The sequence below is a fragment of the Haliotis asinina genome, chromosome 13 (assembly GCF_037392515.1).
Source record: "Haliotis asinina isolate JCU_RB_2024 chromosome 13, JCU_Hal_asi_v2, whole genome shotgun sequence".
In the NCBI taxonomy this organism is placed as follows: domain Eukaryota; kingdom Metazoa; phylum Mollusca; class Gastropoda; order Lepetellida; family Haliotidae; genus Haliotis; species Haliotis asinina.
This window is the reverse complement of record NC_090292.1, coordinates 18,083,557-18,105,960: the sequence shown is the minus strand read 5'-3', so window position 1 is coordinate 18,105,960 and position 22,404 is coordinate 18,083,557. Positions and strand designations below refer to the sequence as shown.

Sequence of the window (22,404 nt, the reverse complement as noted above, 5' to 3'; positions counted from 1 at the left end):
TGCTCTATCCCGTTGATAAACCTAAAAGAATTAATGCTTTACACTTGGGATTACACTTTCTCAGTGGTTGACGTGTTGCTTAATGCCGTACTCAGCAATAATCCAGCTATGTGGTGCTGGTTTGTAAATATAGTGGAAGCTGTCTAATCAAGCTATGTGGTGCTGGTTTGTAAATATAGTGGAAGCTGTCTAATCAAGCTATGTGGGGGTGGTTTGTAAATATAGTGGAAGCTGTCTAATCAAGCTATGTGGCGGTGGTTGTAACTACGGTGGAAGCTGTCTAATCCAGGTATGTGTGGGTGGTTGTAACTACGGTGGAAGCTGTCTAATCCAGCTATGTGGGGGTGGTTTGTAAATATAGTGGAAGCTGTCTTATCCAGCTATGTGGGGGTGGTTTGTAAATATAGTGGAAGCTGTCTAATCCAGCTATGTGGGGGTGGTTTATAAATATAGTGGAAGCTGTCTAATCCAGCTATGTGGCGGTGGTTTGTAAATATAGTGGAAGCTGTTTAATCCAGCTATGTGGCGGTGGTTTGTAAATACAGTGGAAGCTGTCTAATCCAGCTATGTGGCGGTGGTTTGTAAATATAGTGGAAGCTGTCTAATCCAGCTATGTGGGGGTGGTTTGTAAATATAGTGGAAGCTGTCTAATCCAGCTATGTGGGGGTGGTTTGTAAATACAGTGGAAGCTGTCTAATCCAGCTATGTGGGGGTGGTTTGTAAATATAGTGGAAGCTGTCTAATCCAGCTGTGTGGCGGTGGTTGTAACTACGGTGGAAGGTGTCTAATCCAGCTATGTGGGGGTGGTTTATAAATATAGTGGAAGCTGTCTAATCCAGCTGTGTGGCGGTGGTTGTAACTACGGTGGAAGGTGTCTAATCCAGCTATGTGGCAGTGGTTGTAACTACTGTAGAGCTGATGATAAGTGTACAAGTAACGGAAGAGACCTAGATTTTATGCCAGTGTTGACAACTTGCTGGATTAAACATATGCCGGTTTTGACAGCTTGCACTGTAATCAAGTCTGGATTAGACAATCAACCGCATGAGCATCGATCTATGCAGCAGGGATACGATGACACGTATCAACCAACTTCATTCAGTCAGTCTGACCACCCCATCCTGTTTGTTGTCTCTTAGTACAGTACAGAGTCCAGTACTTCGAGTCCTATCAAGGTATCCAGGATTCAACCGTATCCTTTCAAAGTTGGACATGCAGACAGCTCAAGACAACCACATAAAGTACCATTGTTGACCACTGTTAAAACGGCAACAAAACCTCAACCTCTACCTGATCCACCCCATTAAGAAATAGTGTTGGTTGTGCATACCCCATGCTTGTTGTACAAGTGGTCAGGGCTTCTTGCTTGACACGTCATCGGGTTTGATCGATGCTCATACCGTTGAGCACTGGATTGTCTTGTCCAGACTCCATTATTTACAGACTGACGCCATGGCCATCCTCAATATCTCCAAGGTATACGTTATGATAAATCTCCACAATACCCTTGATGCATCTACAGCTCAGCCTGATAAATTTATTACTTCCCTTTGCTGGCTCCGCATTCTAACAGTAGACAATCAGCTAAGCTGCTGTTACAACCGAACTTGTCAGTGTCAACAAAGACAGCGATCTAAGCTGTTGTAGATTTGTTCGCAGTGCGACTCCGATTTTGGTGAAATCATATGGGTTCAGCCAGCAGGAAATGGGTACCTGATGGAATAAGTCATGTAACCACCAACCTTCTAAAGTCTAACAGGCAGCTTGGGTTAAACGGGGTAATAATAATCAGATTATTTGGGCGCTTGGAGCATCTATTGTGCATGGAGTAATGTGCATGATAAATGTCTGATAATATATCACACCAACCTTCAATGGAATTGGACCCAAAAGGTTCAACCACTAACAGAATAATCAATGGCTGGTTACCCCTCATCACGTTAATAATGACTAACACTCTAGCCTGTGAGCAGATTAAACACTAGTGCTGCTGTCAAACACCAAGAGCCTGTTAGATTTCATACATATCCAGGGGTTGATTACCAAGAGTTGTGCCCTTCTGATTGGTCAATAAATCTTCCTGGAGTAACCAGCCAATCATCAATCACAACCACAGAGGCCAAACATCTTAATGTTACCAGGTCCAGCAGCTGGGGGACTGAGATTCAGATCAAATACGACACCCAAAGGACCACGGCCTCGCAATTACTTGTAGAAATCATTGACAGAAACCAGGGACCAGCCACAAATCATTTCATATTCTGTATATGACTTGGACTTGAGCAAACACCCCCTTGAACAATGCTTGGGATATAATCAAGGCATGTGAGCCTGATAGGGGAGGGTTGGATGTAATCAAGGCATGTAAGCATGATGGGGTGGGTTGGATGTAATCAAGCCATGTAAGCATGATGGGGTGGGTTGGATGTAATCAAGCCATGTAAGCATGATAGGGGAGGGTTGGATGTAATCAAGGCATGTAAGCATGATGGGGAGGGTTGGATGTAATCAAGCCATGTAAGCATGATGGGGAGGGTTGGATGTAATCAAGCCATGTAAGCATGATGGGGAGGGTTGGATGTAATCAAGCCATGTAAGCATGATGGGGTGGGTTGGATGTAATCAAGGCATGTAAGCATGATGGGGAGGGTTGGATGTAATCAAGGCATGTGAGCGTGATGGGGGAGGGTGAGATGTAATCAAAGCATGTGAGCGTGATGGTTAACAGAGTCTGGAGATATGTCTGGGCCAAACAATCCAGTGATTGACATTGACAAATATCTCGACAACTTACTTCCTTTGGGATCCATACATTCTTCAAACTACTGGCCTGATGCGACATCTGCTGGACACTTTTCTCAAACACAGTGCAGTACAGTGAATTAGTTACTATCTAACTGAGTGAGTGAGTGAGTGAGTGAGTGAGTGAGTGAGTGAGTGAGTGAGTGAGTGAGTGAGTGAGTGAGTGAGTGAGTAAACAAGTGAGTTTACTTCCATGACGCTTTCAGGAATATACCACCTATATGGCAGCAGCCTGTAAATAATTGAGTCTGGACCAGACATTCCAGTGATCAACAGTATGAGTATCCATCTACATAATTGGCAAACAATGACGTGTCAACCACACCAGCGAGTCTGACCATCGATCCCGTTTATCGCATCTCGTGTCAAGCATAGGTTAATGAAGATCAATTCTAACCAGGACCTTCATGGGTCTAAAAGTAATAGGGTGCAATAAAATTGTTGCATATTACTATGAGCAAACAAGGGTAAGTTGAGCATCGACCTTGCATTTAACTCGTACTAGCATGTGTGAGCAACGCCCACTCATGCTTGCCATTGTGAACAAAGAACCTAAGGTTGTCCATGATCAAGTTTAGTGCAATGGGTGAAGCATGTAGCCTGTCTCAGCAAACTCCAACACAAAGAATCAATTTCGTTGTCCTGCACTGCACCTGCACTAGCCTACATCTGTTCTCCTTCCACAAACCAAACGGGTTTGCTTTGCCGTGCACCACCTACTTCTTGTAAATGCATTCTCTGTGCAGTTCCAACTTAACCTTATTTGCCAGTATGTACATTATCCCCACAAGACAAATGTTTGTGAACACATCAATCAAGCAGAGGGTTATTACCAATCTCAGAGGATTCACATGTCTATCACCACATGACACTGCATGACATGAATGAAGATGAGATGATTGACTGGTCCCTGAAGATGCACCTCATATGCAGAAATTATCATACACATATACAACACAAGCCACCATAATTGTCTTCTTCATTCATATGCTGAATACAGGATGGGTGGGTGATTGAGTGGGTGATTGAGTGAGTGAGTGGGTGGGTGAGCGAGTGGGTGAGAGAGCAAGCAGTGTCTTCTACCACATTTAACAATATTCCAGTAATATCATGAGGGAACACCAGAAATGGGATTCACATACACATGGGCTGGGTTCCAAACATGCTACAGGTCTTCAAACACTGATGGTCACAAATTCAGGCTTCACATGACATGTATATATGCATTTAGTCAGCACAAACGTAGAGAATTGACAAAGATGTTACATTCACTGCACAATACTATTCGCTTGACCCACAACACATCTATGACTTAGCTAGCAGCTACATGCATCATTCCATCTATCAGTCTAACTGATTCATTCTAAGCTGGAAAGAAATGATCAGAACTTACAGCTCTTAACACTAGTACTTCACAGGACCCTTGTATTGCCTGCATGGGCCCTTAAAACTCATAATTAGGCATCCTGGGGACCACCATGTCTATGAGTCGTCAGTGAGTGAGTGAGTTTAGTTTCACGCCGCACTCAGCAATATTCCAACCATATGGCTGCAGTCTGTAAATAATCGAGTCTGGACCAGACAATCCAGTGACCAACAACATGAGCATCGATCTGCACAATTGGGAACTGATGACATGTGTCCACCAAGTCAGCGAGGCTGACCACCCGATTCTGTTAGTCGCCTCTTATGACAAGCATAGTTGCCTTTTATGGCAAGCAAGGGTTGCCGAACGCCTCTTCTACCTTGGGACCTTCACAGGTCCTATGAGTCAAGACAAAACCTTTGGAATTTAGTGGGCCAAGATGAACAAAATGTTTTAAATCAGAGTCACATGCTCCCTGAGAGAATACTGTATGCAAACAAGTCTGAAGAGACAGAGGCCTGTGACAGCTGTGATTGGATGAAATAGTGAAAGATGTTAAAAGCACATCCAGTAATTAAAACTAACCACAATTTTATGTATTTTATTATTATTATGTATTTATTTTTATCACCATGACTTATGCTTATGTGTGTCCACATATTTTCAAGTAGGTGACATTTGGTGTGGCACTGGAGTTAGAAAGTTAGCTCAGAAAGTTTGTCTGACAAGCTGGCCAGAAATTGTGTACCTAAAAACAGATTTCTATATCAAAGACAGGGATGGCAACAAGTGAAGGGGTATGATGGCCGCAGGCCGTGGATTTGAGGAAAATTGTCAACCCTGCAAACAACCCTGACTGATGATGATTTTGAACTCAAACATGTTTTCCAAAGTTGGAAGAATATGTTTGGCAACAGAATCAGCAAGTTTCAAATTTGCATTAGTTTTGTCAGTATACATAAACAAAACATCGTGCAGATTATCCATCAGTTTTTAACTTCTCAGCACTGACAGTGAACATTTTTAACACCTGAAGTTGTAATTGAAGTCAGAAAAAAAAGAAAATAAAGGTCAAAAAGCAAATTGTTTTAGAGAAATGTCACATTGTTTCTTAACAGACATGTAGAAAAACAAAGACTGTGTTCGTAACCCACAGTACACCAATGTGCCTGTAATTAACCCAACATGGGTGAGCAAGGCTTCCTATCATCACATTCAAGAAGAAAATAGCCACCATTACAAATACAAGTACAGGTTTCCACATAATTGTTGCTCACAAGGTTGGCCAAGCCCTCTATACCATCTAAATATAAAGCTTTCCAACCTATTGGGCTTACATGAAAAAGTCGGCTTGACACGCATCTGTTTGAGATCTATCGACCACACAGCAATGACACAAAAGGGGTTAAAAATCCCATCACCCAATGCCCAGGACAAACCAGTTTTCATTTTAGGCAATCAAATAATGGTATTTTACTTGTCTGTGGGCTACTAGATAATTTCTGCTTATGGTTCAAACTGCAAATTTCATATCTGCTCAAAGTGTAGCTCTAAAAATGTTGTGATGATAATAAAGTAGGGTTATCTTTTTTGGCTATTTATCACTTTACAATAAATAGTCCAGTAAACATTAACATCAAGTAGACCATGTTGATTTATTCTTTTCATGATTATAACGTAAAAACTGGCGCAAGTGGAAAATTAGCCAGGACAACTTACATTCTTAAAGTTACTTGTCAAGTGACTTTTAAAAAAGTTTTTGAACCCCTGCACACATGGGTGTCTGTGGGTGGCCTGAACCCAGTTCGTTTCATACAGGGTTTGAAATTAACTCTTTCAGGTTGTAGATTCAAAATCCAATTTTGCTACCTGAAAATACACAAAGTAGCAACAAATTGCTATCAGGTATTTTTTAGAGAAATCGCTTATGCTCATCTGTTAGCACTGATATTTAAAGGATATCTCCAATTTCACTTGTATTAAAGTTGTAACCTTACCAATACTGGTATTAAATTTTAAAAATTGATCATTGTAACTTATCGTGGTCACATATGCATTGCAGTACTAACATGACTGTGACACAGAACCAGGCAGTTCAGTGCACATATGCAGAGGTATAACATTATAAGTTGTCCACTGGTCGTTGGGGTGGGGGGCATGAGATGATGTACCTTATTAACTGTTCATGAGGGGGCCATGAGATGATGTACCCTATCAACTGTTCATGAGGGGGGCATGAGATGATGTACCTTATTAACTGGTCATGAGGGGGGCATGAGATGATGTACTTTATTAACTGGTCATGAGGGGGGCATGAGATGATGTACCTTATTAACTGGTCATGAGGGGGGCATGAGATGATGTACCCTATTAACTGTTCATGAGGGGGGCATGAGATGATGTACCCTATTAACTGTTCATGAGGGGGGCATGAGATGATGTACCTTATTAACTGGTCATGAGGGAGCCATGAGATGATGTACCCTATCAACTGTTCATGAGGGGGACATGAGATGATGTACCTTATTAACTGGTCATGAGGGAGCCATGAGATGATGTACCTTATTAACTGGTCATGAGGGGGCCATGAGATGATGTACCTTATTAACTGGTCATGAGGGGGGCATGAGATGATGTACCCTATTAACTGGTCATGAGGGGGGCATGAGATGATGTACCTTATTAACTGGTCATGAGGGGGGCATGAGATGATGTACCATATTAACTGTTCATGAGGGGGGCATGAGATGATGTACCTTATTAACTGGTCATGAGGGGGGCATGAGATGATGTACCCTATTAACTGTTCATGAGGGGGGCATGAGATGATGTACCTTATTAACTGGTCATGAGGGGGGCATGAGATGATGTACCTTATTAACTGGTCATGAGGGGGGCATGAGATGATGTACCTTATTAACTGGTCATGAGGGGGGCATGAGATGATGTACCTTATTAACTGGTCATGAGGGGGGCATGAGATGATGTACCCTATCAACTGTTCATGAGGGGGGCATGAGATGATGTACCTTATTAACTGGTCAAGAGGGGGGCATGAGATGATGTACCTTATTAACTGTTCATGAGGGGGGCATGAGGTGATGTACCCTATTAACTGTTCATGAGGGGGGCATGAGATGATGTACCCGCATAACTGGTCATGAGGGGGGCATGAAGTGATGTACCCTCGTAACTGGTCATGAGGGGGGCATGAGGTGATGTACCCTATTAACTGTTCATGAGGGGGGCATGAGGTGATGTACCCTATTAACTGGTCATGAGGGGGGCATGAGGTGATGTACCCTCATAACTGGTCATGAGGGGGGCATGAGGTGATGTACCCTCGTAACTGGTCATGACAGGGGCATGAGGTGATGTACCCTCATAACTGGTCACGAGGAGGGCAAGAGGTGATGTACCCTAGTAATTGGTCACGAGGGGGGCAGGAGGTGATGTACCCTAGTACACAAGAACAATCATCAAGGGTACATCAACCCATGGGCCTCAAGTGACCAGTGAACAACATATTTATCTTACTTAACACCTCAATGATAATCTGGAACTGTTTGAAGCATGGGTATCTGATCGTACACTTCAGCCAACCTGTGTGAATCTAACGAATCGAATCATGCATCTTGCTGTCTTTCCTGCAGGTTACGATTGCTGCAGTGCGACACCTCTTCTTGATATTCACAGTTCTAACTACATTTGAACATATTATCAAAATCTATGTATTGGAATGTGAGGCAAATTTTTTTCGTAGCCATCGCTAGATTTTGCAGACAAAACAAGAAAAACGAATTTAGAGTTATCAACCCTTCCATCCATTTGCATTCGCAAAAGTAAAAGTAATTTCCATGCATCAATGCCTCATTCAATGTTATTCGAGATACAGAAGTATTAACACAAAGTACCAAATGAGCTGCCATTGGCAGTGGGGTACATTGCAAAGTACCTTAAAAGGGGTACATTGAAAATAATAGAAGACCGAGACTTTGCCAATCAGAAAACGACATGTATGTATGAGTTAAGATAACACCGCTTCATATGTTTGATAGTGGGCATTGACCATTTCCTGAAGTGTCAGGGCGATAAAACGTCATCTTCTAACCCAAGTAAATGTATTACTTTTGCGTACCTTGATAAATACCAGCATGCAGTGGTTTTTGAACACACTGTGAACTGATCATATGATGTAGTTTACAAAACAGGAAATAATGCTGCTCCCTGGCAAGGGACTTTGCTACCTGTTTTTAAACATGGTAGCAAGTACTTGTTACTTCATAACAAAATTAATTTCAAATACTGTTTTCATACCAGATGTCAGAACATGGCAAACTACTCACTGGATAAATACTTGACAATTTCAGTTGACTAGCAGGTGGTGGTAAAAGAATTTGCTCGTCACAATGAAAAGGTTTCATCCCCCTCAAAGATACAATGTGTGAAGCCATTCTCTTATGTCCTGTTGAAGTAAGGTTTCTAAAAGTGGTGTAAAATCTCTCTCTCTCACTCACTCACTCACTCTACGGTCATGGTTATTATTCTGTTATTACGTGTACTTGAGAGTCAGACCCAGATGCTTATGGAAATCAACTATCTTGCCAGTTTTCTGAATACAATCTGTGTGCCAGATCAATTCTAATTTCAATTCTGACAGTTAAAGAGGATTGTTTGTAGTCTCCCATGCCCAGTGTTACGGTCAATATTGATTACAAGCCTGTTGTGTAAGAGTCTTCATATCCGTGCTCAACGAAAACGTCCATAAGTCTGCTCAAGGACCTGGGTTTTATTTTATAACTGCAGCAAAGCTGAAGTGCATCTGCTTTATCGACAAACTGTTGCTATTGATTAGGATGAAAAAAAACCCAACATTTAGGCCAAAACAAAAAGTATTACACTTCAACACAATACCCTGTTAACTGGGTTACCATATACAAGTCTGCCAGGAATGCTCTTACTACAGCCATCAAACCTGTGAAGATCCGGGTTAGAATTGATCTTCAATAACCCATGCTTGACGCAAGAGCCAACTAATGGGATTGGGTGGTCAGACTCGCTGACTTTCTTAACACGTCATTGTATCCCATCTGGGTATATAACGATGCTCATGCTGTTGATCACTGGACTGTCTGGTCCAGACTACATTTTTTACAGACTGCTGTGTTAAACAACAACAACCAAACCAATTCTCTTCTTCACAAGGATTAAGCATTGGATGTGATCAACCATCAGATGTCAAAATATCCAAACGTAATTCATCAATCTTGATGATGGATGGGCTTGGCTGAACCAAATCAACCACTCAGCAGAATGAAGGAAGACATCTTGCCACCATGTCAGTATCGAAGACCTAATTTGAGGACATTGAGAATCTAAAGCCGTAAGGTCTTCTCAGCCAATCAGCCAATGTTAAAATGTGGTTATACACCTTGACCCCTAGTAGTGAGTGAGTGAGTGAGTGAGTGAGTGAGTGAGTGAGTGAGTGAGTGAGAGAAAGTGAGAGAGAGAGATCCTCCAAAATTCAATATCCTAGTATCAAATATTATATACCCACAGACTACCCTATAGTTAACTTCTAACACTGATTCTTTTCACGTACAAATCATGAACAGTAACAGAGAAAAGCATTGAAGACATTCACATCCGCAAGTGACAGGATGTGAAACATAAACAGTGCTACCTCCATCCAGTTGTGTACTATCCTGTCATGTGTACCATCTTTTCAGTGTACTGTCCTCAAGCTTGTACTAACCTCATACATGAACTATCCTCTCCAGTGTTCTATCCTGGGTACTATCTTCTGTGTACTATCTTGTGCACTATCCTCTCCAGTGTTCTATCCTGGGTACTATCTTCTGTGTACTATCTTGTGCACTATCCTCCCCAGTGTTCTATCCTGGGTACTATCTTCTGTGTACTATCTTGTGCACTATCCTCTCCTGTATACTACTATCCTTATGCTTGTACTGACTTCAAATGTACTATCCTCTCTAGTGTCAGTAGTATGTTGTAACCTGTGTAGTATCTTCTGCTTACTATCTTGTGCACTATCCTTTCCTGTGTACTATCCTTGCCCATGTTCTATCCTCTTACGACTGTCCTCTCCTGTGTACTATCCGTGCACGTACTATCCTCTTATGACTGCCCTTAGACTCCTATGTACTATCTTGTGTGCTGTCCTCTTCAGAGTAGTATCCTCTCCTGTGTACTATCTTGTGTGCTGTCCTCTCCAGAGTACTATCCTCTCCTGTGTACTATCAATGCACATGTTCTTCCCTCTCAGACCTGCCATCTGCTGTGTATTTATCCTCATGCATATACTATCCTAGGATTTGATCCTCCTGCTTTGAAAGGAACCACTTCCTGTCACGTACAAGGATCACAGTCACCGCACAACACAAGATTCATACACACTACAGATCAATATCTGAACATGGGCCATCTCAAACAGAAAAAAATAGTTTAACATTTCCAATCGTGATTTTTTATGCAATGTTCCGTATCTGTGTGTCACTTGAGGAATTCTAATCTAATAAACCGCACAAACAGATCAATAAGCCACAAAAAGGGCGCTTGAAAGTTCATAAAGACATGGTTAGGCTTTGCATGATCACTGGATGAGATTTATACTATTTTCAGTTGGTTTTTCAGTTACACAAGAAAAATGCACAGCAACAAAATTTTATGACAAATCGATACAGGCAGAAAGGGAGCATGTCATAAGTAGTAAAATGAAATAGTCAAAATCTGACAAATAGAAATTAATCTTAAACTAAAAGAGTTTAGGTCAAATGAGATGTGGGTGTCATGTTGTGAGTGAGTGAGCGAGTTTAGATTTATGCTGCAGTCAGCAATAGTCCAGCTATATGGCGGCAGTCTGTAAATAATCAAGCCAGACAATCCACATGTTTCAACCATGTCAGCAAGCCTGACCATCCGATCCCATTAGTCGCCTCTCACGACAAGCATAGTCGCCTTCTATGGCAAGCATGGGTTCCTGAAGGCCTATTCCACCTCGGGACCATCACGGTTCAGGTGTCGTGTCGTTCATGAGTGAGGGTTTTTCCTGGTAATTGTAATAGTCCACTGAGATATCCTCCCTCATTCAGACACTGCATAATGTGCCTTAGCTGATCTGCCCTCTTTATCTCGCTTTATTGTCGACTCCTAAGCGAGGCAACAATTCATCATGTTCATCTGTTTCAATGTATGAAATAGCCACCGGTTCTATAGACAGTGAACCAACTAAGATCCAGTTTCTCACACTGATATTTGATGTCTTTTGGCATTACATGGTCATTGTGTAACACATCACCTGTAAATTATGTAGTCTGGGTCAAACAATCCAGTGATTGACAGCATGATCAAAGATATAACCATCAGAGAAGGATAACACACCATCACCAGAGGAACAATCCCATAGCTGTAAGAGACCTACATGAATCCCGCAGTATACAATATATTGACAATCCATTAAGTGGGATATGAGGAACTACAATGGCAGAATCAGAGAACCTGATCGCGTGATCACATTCCAGGGATCGAAATTAAGTTTTTTTCAAGTGTGCCTCAAGGACACTGTCATGATCATTTTAAGTGTGCCATTTCAGTTTTAGGTGTGCCATAAATTCATGGTCCATTAAAATGAACGTCAAAACATTACATGACTTGAAGAAAATGTGAAAGTTGTAGTTGTAACAATCACCAATAAATCATGAGCAATATAACAATGCAAGGTATGTATTTTTGTTTATTCACTGACCTCAAACTTTGAAAAGACAATGATGTTTAGCTGGCTGTCTGACCTGTACACATTATAATGTCACTTTAAATCATGAAAGATAATAATGGTGAAAACATTCTTTAATGCACTTTCGCAAACAAATGAAGTGTGCCATAAGGGCACACAGATAAGAATTTAACCTTGCCATTTCAATCTTAGCTGTGCCATTTGTACGATGGCACTGATAACTTTGATCCTTGCATTCGTCAAGCACACACATTGTTTGATGAAGACATACTCTAGTCCAATACTAATGGATGTTCATCATGATCTATCCAAAACACATTAAGCTGAATAAAAAAAATAACTTATTATTTTATATTCACATGACATCTATAACATGTGGCAAAAATGGTAACAGATGGCAACATGAACTGAAAATAAATATCAAACAAATTAAATACTTTTTGCATCACTGACAACATCTGCCGCTTTAAACAATATCCCAGCAATATCATGCGGGGATACCAGAAATGAGTTTCACACATTGTGCCCATGTGGGAATTGAACCTCAGTCTTCAGCGTGACAAGGGAACGCTTCAACCACTAGGTTACCTCCACCGTCCTGATCATCAGCAAAATGAGAGCCAGGCATTAGCTTACCTAAGTAACTCTTTGCACTACACATTCAAATTGTTGACTACTTAACTGCTGCAAATCCTCAGTTTAATTTAATTTTCTTTTCAAATGAGCACAATGACTTGAATTTGACATGTAAAACATGGTCAGTCTTGTAACCATGGTAACCACCACATCGGTGTGCCTGACTATATTCATTGCAATATATCTCATACAACATACTCATTTTAAAATATAAATGTTGTGTCGTTTTGGTAGTTTTTAACACCAATGTCACCAACAGTCCAAACACGTGATGGCTTTCTATTAATAATCAATCTTGTCCAGGCAATCTAGTGAGCAACATCATGAGCACCAGTCTATGCAATTTGGATATAATGACCACACGATCAGTGAGAGAGTTTAGTTTTTTGCTGCACTTATGCAATATTCCTGCTATATAGCGGAGGTTTGTAAATAATCGAGTCTGGACAAGACAATCCAGTGATCAACAGCAAGAGCATCGATGAGTGAGTGAGTGAGTGAGTTGAGTTTTACGCCGCACTCAGCAATATTACAGCTATATGGCGGCGGTCTGTAAATAATCGAGTCTGGACCAGACAATCCAGTGATCAACAACATGAGCATCGATCTGCGCAATTGGGAACCGATGACATGCGTCAACCAAGTCAGCGAGCCTGACCACCCGATCCCGTTAGTCGCCTCTTACGACAAGCTGAGTCGCCTTTTATGGCAAGCATGGGTTGCTGAAGGCCTATTCTACCCCGGGACCTTCACGGGTTCAAGAGCATCGATGCACACAATTGGAAACCGGTGACATGTGTCAACTAAGTCAGCAAGTGACCACCTGATCCTGTTAGTCGCCTCGTATGACAAGCATAGTCACCTCTTATGACAAGCATAGTCGCCTTTTAAGACAAGCACGGGAGACTGAAGGCCTATTCTACCCCAGAACTTCTGAGACCCCCGGTCCAATCACTTAAGCCACATGTAACAAGAAGCATATGGTTGCAGAAGACCAGTTCCCTGAATTGGATTTTCATGGGGCAAAATTAGAAACCACACAAGTCATTGTCTAGATAATGGAGGATTAAACACAATGGATGTATTATTCACTTCTAACACAAACAAGACAAAACAGCAATCTCAAAAGGGCATAGTGCAAAAGAAATGGTAAATTTTATCGCACTCACTCACATGAGTAAATTTCATCATATACATTTGAGACGACCCCCATTCATGTCTGGATGTAAATGTATCATTATACTGAAAGCATAAGGGTACTTTGAACACATCTATTCCATTACATCACAGGGGTTATCTCCCCATCATTACTACAACAAAACCTGCACAGGGTGTGCGTCTCAAGAGGTGCTTGCAATCAAGCCGTATTACCATCAACTCTGAGAAAGACGTCCATGGCTTTCATATGTAAATGCACCGCCAACTGTTTGAGAATGGGATCCACGTTTTATTGATGTTTACAAAAGCTGGGTTGAACAAACTATGCAAGGCGATATCGACAGCTCTGGACGGCTTTTCACTGACCAATCAAATAATGGCCATTCTAAGCCATTCATTATCATTACCCTGCAAGATGGTGAAATTGGGAGAAAACTTTCTTCAAGAAGTGAACCCTGAAGCATGTGGTTGTCTGCGAGGAATATTCTGAGACACTGCTAGCAAGGAGAAACATTGAATTTTTAATGTTCTTGTTTCAACAATACGCAGAAAATCAATCTTAATGGAACAGTCAAATATTCTTGGTCTGAAGGTCAATTTTGAGCTGTCTGGAGCTGCAGACAATATGGTTTTTGACGGAGATATGTTCAGAAGATGAAATTCACAAAACTATAATGTGCAAGTGAAATGGACTTCAATGGTGAATTCAAGAGTATTCCACAGTCCTACAGATACATCTGCATGCGAGCACTTGTCTCAAAGTACAATGGATTTACAAATTACGTACATCAATGCACATAATGTTGATTACTGGATTCACTGGTCCCTAGTCAGTTATTTATAGACTGCTGCCATATAAATGAAATATCGCCAATACCGTGTAAAACTTAACTCACTCACTTCAGCAGGGCCTAGACTGTTTAACCTCTCTTAGCGCTAAGATAGTTGTAAGTTAATGTTTGTGCATGGGACTTACCACTATCTTAGCGCTAGGATAGTTGTGAGTTAATGTTTATGCATGGGACTTACCATTATCTTAGCGCTAAGATAGTTGTTAGTTAATATTAATGCATGGGACTTACCACTATCTTAGCACTAAGATAGTTGTTAGTTAATGTTTATGCATGGGACTTACCACTATCTTAGCACTAAGATAGTTGTAAGTTAATATTAATGCATGGGACTTACCACTGTCTTAGCGCTAAGAGAGGTTTGATTTAATGTTAATGCATGGGACTTACCACTATCTTAGCGCTAAGAGAGGTTTGATTTAATGTTAATGCATGGGACTTACCACTATCTTAGCGCTAAGAGAGCTTTGAAACTCTACGCATAGGTATATAATGTGAGTGAGGAAAATTCTAGCAATTTCATAGCATGGGACCATCAATGGACTTCATACATATTTTCCCTGTGGGGAACTGAACCCAGGTCTTCAGTGTGACAAGTGAACATTGTGACTACTCGGCTACCCCACAGCTAACAATGGGTTCATGGTGAGAGTCCACTGTAAAGAAACAGGCAGTATACTGACTGCTTGCTGACCAGTTCTTGTAGTATCATGTTATTGTTGATTGCAAGGGAGGGTAACAACAAGTATCATCAATCAACACAACCAACACAAACTGTTTTCACACAGGATTAATCAACACAAACTGTTTTCACACAGGATTAATCAACACAAACTGTTTTCACACAGGATTAATTAACACAAACTGTTATCAGGCAGGATTAATCAACACACTTTTTATCAGGCAGGATTAATCAACACAAACTGTTTTTACACAGCATTAATCAACATACACTGTTTTCACACAGGATTAATCAACACAAACTGTTTTCACACAGCATTAATCAACATACACTGTTTTCACACAGGATTAATCAACACAAACTGTTTTCACACAGGATTAATCAACACAAACTGTTTTCACACAGCATTAACTTTGATTTAAAAAACAAAAGTGGACGCAGTTTTCTTTGTGTTATCTTTAGCCCAGCTCAGCAGAGAGAAATACTAGCGTTCCACCGTTATGATAATGAACTGTAAGTGTGAATGAGCTTAGCTGTATGATGCACCAGCCTGGACCAGACAATCCAGTGATCAACATCATCAGCATCGATCTACCATACTGGGATACAATGACGAGTGTCAACCATGAACCAAGTCAGAAAGCCTGACCACCCAATCCTGTCTGTAACCTTTCATGATAAGTATAGGTTGCTGAAGACCAATTCTAAATTGGATTTTCACAGGTATGAACTGTAAGACACTGAATGTGGACCAGATGAACATGTGATCAATATACCACCAACAATCCATGCCATCCCAGTATGAAATACAATGAATAAGGTCACCAAGTCTAACCACAAGATATATATCATAAACCAACATAGGTGATACATAGAGGATACTAAACAACACTCTGTGTAACACCATTTTTATTAAATGAGTTAATGATTTGGTATCAAACGAGCAAGAGCAAGATTGATACTAAATCTTTCATGAGTTAAATAAAAATGGTATTTCACGGAAGCAAGTTTAGCATTCTGTTTATTACTTTACAACATAAATTGACAGAAACTGTGGTGAAATTGCCTATAGTATGATGACTCTCAGCTTTCCGCGAGTCAAGCTGGGTCTAGTACCATTGCAACAGTGGTTTTAGCATTGCGACGTCATAACTATTACACTAGTGTAATATTGTCATAAAAATATTACACTGCAGCATCATTGACTGTTCCATTAAAATTGAAACTCCAAAGCAGAAGAAGATTTAAGCCCTACGACTGAATTGAAGTAGCCATCAACCCCGGACAAGTAGACCTTTGAAAGTTTACCTGGTCTTCATTGTTAACCTCAGGGCAATACACTAAACTGATATACCGCATGACAACGTTAACATGTTTAAAAATTGGGATCATTATGCCACATCAAAATCCATCATTTTCCTGCTTAAAAATACCACCTCTTGACTTGTTTGAAGCAGGCCACGATTAAGAATAATTCTGATGCTAAATGGTCGTTTATCCTGGGGAGCTGTAAGACACACCAAGGAATCAATAAAACCTGGCCTCTGAAAGAGGCAGAATATCAGCACACTATGAATATGACTGGGTATACTGGCATTAATGCACCGGTATTGGCACTATTAACCATAAACACATAGCAATTCCAACAGATTACTCATATCCTGTTATTTCCATGTTTTGATGTAAACATCATCATCGTCTCTAGTTTTGAGGCACTGGAAAATATTACAAATTGAACAGCATTTGTCAAGGTCCTCAAAACATTGGATTTTTGGGGTATTCATTGTCATGTTCAATGTTTGCTGGTATTTTCTCTTATTTTCCTTCTCTGTAAGAATACTCCATGTATTACACATACTCTGGAAGTCACACTGTGACTCTGTGAAACCCTCCACATGGTCACATCTCCTGGACTATTCCCTACTGAATCAAGATTGAAACAGACTTTTCAGTCCAGTAAAAATGCAGTTTTCTAAAACCTGATTTCAACAAGTCTTACTGCATCTAGTCCGCCCTGAGCAAGATAAAATCTTTACCTTTTATAACAGTTCTGAAATACAGAGATCTGGTTCAGAAATATAGCACTCAAATGCTAAGTCACACAGAACAATTTAGAAATCCAGGACCTGTTGACTATCATGAATTTCAAAGACTGCCGTTTACATTTTCCTGACCCACCAATCAATAAGAGCAATACTACACTAAATGACATTTCTTTACTGCCAACAACTGCCTCGTGATAAAATGCGAAATCTGCCTACAGCTGCCTCATGATAAATGTGAAATCTGCTGTCATCATGGTCATAACATCTCAACCTAAACAGATTTGTGTTCAACACAATCAAAAACAATCATCGTAGACCAACAGAATGATCTTGAACTTCTTACGTACGAGTTGTATAGTAAGTCTTCAAACATGAACATTGTTTGGACCTGAATCCCTGGATTCATAAAGGTGATACGTGGATTTGAGAAAGTACAATAATTTATCCAGCATAACACGTAAAGATCATTGGATCTGGTAAATAAATTCACAAGAAATTAACCTTGAAAGTACATGATGCGTGTCCGTTACAAACAGCGGGCTTGCTAAAACAGATTTAGAACACCGATATGCTCGACGGTATATTACTGCAATACTCCATATGTAGTTGGTAATATGGTATGAGTTGTTTCGTTGTATACCACGAGGGAACAGCTGGGGCAAATAAGCATAGCTTATCGTCCTCAGTTTTTAAAACGTCACTAAAATTCCGTTAGAAAAAAAACCATAAGCCACACGTGTCATGGATATACAGAAAATGTTATCACAATGGGGGTGTTGTCAGTGTACACAGACTCGCATGGTGACACTCAAGTCTAGGTCACGGGTTACGAAGGGTCGCTGGAACAAACCGTGACATGAAATCCGGCGAATGTTCCCTGAGTATAGAAGAAACCGGCTTACCTGAACTGTAAAAATCAATAATGCACGGTGGAGGGTGGCCAAGTCGACGCAACGGCTGAGGCTTGGTGTTCAGTATACCTAGCAAATCGAGCAAACAGTAAAATATTATCTGGTTTATCTGCTACACCGACTATCATCCGCCATGATGAAAATGTGGCATTTGATGAAGGCACTTCCGTCAGGGAGCAGTTATTGCGAGAAAATTGATCAACTCATTTACATTTACGACAAGACAGAACAGATGAAAACATAACGTTTGGAGACTTTTTCTAGTATGATCGTAAGAATATATAGTAGATTATGTTCAATATCTATAATTTATGAACACCTCTATTCTCTCTGATCAGGTAATTTATAGAAATAATTATTCTCCCTAGTTTACCCTTAAAAGGGGGTGTGACAGGGGGCGTGTCCACTAAAACGAGTTTCTGAGTCAATAAACCGGCCGAGAGCCATCTAATGTTTTAATGCATGAAGTTCTATTGCCATACATTTCCATTGTGATTTTTCTAAAAGCTATAAAGAAGATGAATACGTCTAAAGGCCACATAAATTGTATATTCCTAATACATTCATGTGCACAGTTCGTAAATACAACGTTTATCTACAAAATGAATTATGAATGACAACTTCTTATTAAGACGATAACATACACTTTAGCTGTCTGTATGACATCCATTTAAAGAATTCAAAAAGCGCCATTGCGTTGCATTGGTTAGATGGGTGTACGCGTTTCAGCTGTAATGTTAATCTTTTTTCGCATATATAAATATTTACATTTTTGTAAATACAGAAATGACAGTTTCGCAATGACGTGCATAATACCGATGGACTGTTAAAGTTGGATACAGAAGGTTTTAAATAAAATATGCTCACATCAATCATTTGCTCAATTTGTACTTGTAAATCAGGTGAGGGACCACTGGGTTTCGTTTACGCATGCATACTGGATATATGTCTTTACCTGGAGTCTTTAGTGTGCCAATTTGTATAATACAAATTGGCGCACTAAAAACTCCAGCTCTAGTATAATATACAATGGGGACGATCTGCACTTCAACTGGACTTGCCTGTATTGTTGAAAAGGTGTTGTCAAATATTCTAAGTCATCTTCTCTTGAGTCAGCTGAATTTCAGTGTCGAATCTGATCACTGTGTATTGAATTCATCGAATTTTTTACATACTTTGTTGTTTCAAGTATGTAGCAGTGTTATATTTATGTACACGTTTGGCTGCGTTAGAGAAACTAATTAAGATATTTTTCAAATCAATTTCATAATTTAAAACATTATTGACAGTTACAAGAATTCGTGTTGATATAACAATATGGCATAATCCCTGTGATGACATAACGCGGTGGTGTTGATGACAGCCTGATGCTGAGGTGGTATTGACAGTGCGTTGAAAGTGACAACCCGACATTATCACCAACACGGTGACATTAACAACACGAGGTTAACCTCACTCCAACCCCACACCACCTCACTCCCTCACTCCAACCGCACACCACCTCACTCCAGTCTCACACCGCCTCACTCCCTCACTCCAACCCCACACCACCTCACTCCAACCCCACACCACCTCACTCCAATCTCACACCGCCTCTCCCAACCAAACCAAATCCGCTTCAGCCCTAACCCACCTTATGAGAAAAGCCAAACTGGAAACAGGCTGTGAACATTTGTAAAACCCAGGTGAGATGTAGCCATGAAGCTACACCCGTGTCTAGGATTCGAAACTCGCGATGGATGGAGGGGCAGTCTTCAACAGATTTTATCTGACTGAGTTAGTGATGATGCCAACGCCGTCACATCAAGTGCGAGATTAGCACTTCATTGTACAGATCATTGTCTTCGTCATCGACACCAGACACCGTCTCTCACCACCTATCTGCAAGAGATGCGGGAGATATCCACACACTCCTGTCCATGCATCTCTCTTCATGTGAACATCACGTACAGTATACAGCTCACACTCAGCTGTTGAACTCGACTTTAACCTTAAACCCAGCTTACCGTTATCCCCTCTTGACTTAAAGCACCCGTTTCCATTTCTTGTTTTCCACATTCAGGCATATTTCACTACCGTCACTAGTATGCGTTGAAAGCGTAAAGAAATCTATTTTTATATTTTTATTCTGATTGTGTTATTATTATTTTAGACCTGTTGGGTATGTCGTGGGTTACATAACGACGTTGGTAATAACAAATCGGCTGAGTTTAGGTTTACGCCGCATTTAGCAAATATTCCAGAAATATCACGGCGGACACCAGAAATAGGCTTCGCGTATTGTGCCAGTGGAGCAACGTTGAACGTTCCATTTGGATTTTAATGTTTTGTGGACACATATCTTTAATAAGACAACTTACTTCTGGGACAGACTGTCCATCCACTACAATCCAGTGAGAAGGGCATTATCGTTAGTGTCATAACTCTCATGTATAGATCCGAAAGCACTGCAAGGTCAAGGACGTCATCTACGTCATGCAGATGTTAACTTGCTGAATGCACAGTTCCTATTTTTATCCTATAGTTGAATATTAGTGTGTTCAGAAGTAGTAATTACTACAAGAATATGTGTAACGAATGATTTAACGAAACGAATGTTTGTATTTTATCAGGAAATGAGAATGCAACGTCGAGTTTCGTAATGCAGAATACTGTGGTTGTATCGGATTCAAAGGGACCTCTAAATTTCCTTCGTCAAAAACGGTAGATCGTGGTTCGCATTTGACTAAAACATCAAATATTTAACAAACAGAGCCGAGATATATCTGTCGGTTCGTTATACGCGTAATCGCTGCAAACGTGAATATATTGAACCAGCATGACAAGTGTATGAACGTGGTGGTTTCTGTATTACCCACATGGAATTATGTACACACTGTATACTTTCGTATGCAGATATAGTTTGCTACACAGTATCCACGTATACAAAGCATTATTACTCTTGGAACATTGTGACCTTTAATTGTGTTGCTTACTGAACCATAAGCACGCACAGTGGTGGGAATGAAACTCTCACCACATGTGCTGATAACGTGTGGCAGGCCTAAAAATACGACACTTAGAGCGGTCTCATAGCATGAAATGCACAATGCAGTATACCTTCCTAAAACCGGTCCCGCAAGGACGGTTTGTTTGTCATTTTACGCCGCACTCAGCGATATTCCATCTGTAAATAATCGAGTCTGAACAGCACAATCTAGTGATCAACAACATGAGCATCGATCTGCGCAAGTGGGAACCTATGACACGTGTCAACCAAGTCAGCGAGCCTAATCGCCCTTTCAAGTTAGTCACCTCTTACGACAAGCATAGTCCAATAATCAACAGCACATCGATCTATGCATGTAGACAAGAAGAAAGGGCGTGACCTTAAAAATTGGTAAGCATTGCGGTTGCCCCTATCGTTACGCAATATTCATTAGACTGCAGAAACTTTTGCAGGAAATGGAGCGGTGATGGACGCTGACATAGGCGGAAGCGTCATGGCACACCACAGAGAAACGTGTTTGGTTATTGTGATATTTACTGTCAGGGGATGTGTTGACGTAATTGTGTGTCCCGTCGCTGTTCCTTTCGCTATAATTATCAACCGAAACGTTGAAACGACCGGTTGACAATGCCAGACCACGTCGTGCCCTGGCCATCACCGATTATCCCCGATCTGAAGGCATTATTTGTTGTCTTTGGATATCAAACGGGCATGTTAAAATCTGATTACTTGTTCATTCCAACAGAGCAATGTGGAATTTCTCCAGAAACCATTGAAGATCCCGATAAATATTGGTCTTCAGCAACCCACGCTTATCGTAAACGGCGGCTAATGGGATCGGGTGGTCACCCTCGCTGACGTGGTGGACACAAGTCATCTTATCGTCATTCCGTAGGTCTATGTTCATGCTGTCAGTCACTGGATTCTCTGGTTCAGACACGACTTTTTGCAGACCGCCGCCATACAGTTGGAATATTGCGTTAAACAGTAAACAAACAAACAAACCAGCGAACCTCCACTCCTTCTATATGTAACACAGTCAAAGAGGGTGGACATAATTATGCTGAATACCTCCTTAAACAATAAAGAAAGAAAGAAACAAACAAACAGATTTATCGCAGAGTGTACGGGATAGATCCAGCTGCAGCTGAAGTTGTCAACCTATGGATAACACTTCCGGTGGGATGGCGGACAACATTAAAGAGCACCCT

General features: G+C 40.8%; 1 protein-coding gene across 1 annotated transcript in view; it reads right to left on the bottom strand.

Annotated features, from left to right (window-relative positions):
* The window catches only part of LOC137259956 (alpha-1,3-mannosyl-glycoprotein 2-beta-N-acetylglucosaminyltransferase-like), a 57,943-nt gene extending 39,577 nt beyond the window's left edge, over positions 1-18,366 (bottom strand). Inside the window, exon 1 of the mRNA XM_067797615.1 lies at positions 18,196-18,366. The gene's annotated coding sequence lies outside the window, so the exon portion shown is untranslated. The remainder of the gene's footprint in view (positions 1-18,195) is intronic.
* Positions 18,367-22,404: the final 4,038 nt, after the last annotated feature.